Source organism: Gekko japonicus, unplaced genomic scaffold (assembly GCF_001447785.1).
Source record: "Gekko japonicus isolate JY-2015 unplaced genomic scaffold, Gekko_japonicus_V1.1 scaffold5917, whole genome shotgun sequence".
Taxonomy (NCBI): Eukaryota; Metazoa; Chordata; class Lepidosauria; order Squamata; family Gekkonidae; genus Gekko; species Gekko japonicus.
The window spans coordinates 33042-34455 of NW_015175029.1; positions in this window are offsets into that span (position 1 = coordinate 33042).

The following is a 1414-nucleotide window of genomic DNA, read 5'->3' on the forward strand; positions in this document are numbered from 1 at the left end:
CAGGGGGTGTGGCCTTATGACACACTTCCGGTGATGTCAGGGGGTGTGGCATATGCTAAAATGAGTTATGCTAATGAGTTCCCCTAGCTCTTTTTCTACAACACGACCCCTGCTTTCCCGCTGAGCCATGGCCCCTCTCCCCAAAACATACAGCGCAAACTGCCTTAGAATGAATGAGACTCTTGGTCCATCGAGGTCAATATTGTCAACTGAGACGGGTAGCAGCTCTCCAGGGTCTCAAAGATACAAATCCCACTAGTAGAAAAACACCGTCAAAGATTGCCGAAACAACATATTAAATGATTGTAAAGTCGGTGGTGTCACAACAACAACAGTAATGCATACTGTAACTATAACAAGGCATGAGATAGAGATACAATATTCACCGATACAAATTGCTGAAATCAGGGTTAAGTGTATTTTTCTGGCTTTTTTAAAAAAAAACTATTTTGTTTTTCATATGTGTTTTTGTGGTGAGGCGTTTGTGTCAATCTCTTTACAGTTCCACTTACGCAGCCAGCAAACTGAAGAAGTCGAAGGAAACGCCATCTTCCAAGTATCTAGAATGGGCGTCTTTGCAAAGGCTGTTCAGAAAATGTTATGACTATGTGGACTCCTCCTATCAAGTTACACTGACTACATGGACTTTATGTCTTATCTTTAAAGGGGGAAATATTGTATCTTATGCCTTATTATAGTTACAGTCAGGGGTCGTTTCCTGCAAGAGTGCACAGGAGCGGAGCTCCGGCAGTAAAGAGCCCAGGGGCGGGCACATGCAACAAGCCCCGCCCCCTGCTCCCAGCAGCTCTCAGTCAGAGCAAGAAGCAGCCAGGTAAGTTGCAGAGCCCCCCCTGGCCCCCCATTCCAAAACAGTCCAGTGGCACCTTTAAGACCAAGTTTTATTCAGGTACAAGCTCTCCCTCCTCTGCGAGGACAGATCTGCACATTCCTCCCCCACCCCCAGCTAGCAATCCAAAACAGTCCAGTGGAGCCTGAGCGGTGGGTGTTGCCTTCTGACACCCTTCCGGTGATGCCAGGGTGTGTGAGTTATGCTAATGTTATGCTAATGAGCTCCTGCACCTCTTTTTCTACGAAATGACCCCTGGTTACAGTATGCATTAATGTTGTTGTTGTGACACCTCCAACTTTATAATTGTTTAATATATTGTTTTGGCAATCTTTGATGGTGTTTTCTACCCGTGGAGTTTGGATATTCGGGACTCCTGTGACACTAGTCTTTCCCCCTAGTTGTTTGGACTCCAGGGGTCTCCGGCAGAGGTCTTTCACGTGGCCACCAATTCTTCGGCTGCGTGTCTTTCTGTGACAAAATTCCGGAGCCGATTCTAGACAGCTCCGTCTAAGACAGGGGTGTCAAACATAAGGCCCGGGGGCCGGAACTGGCCCGCCCAGGGCT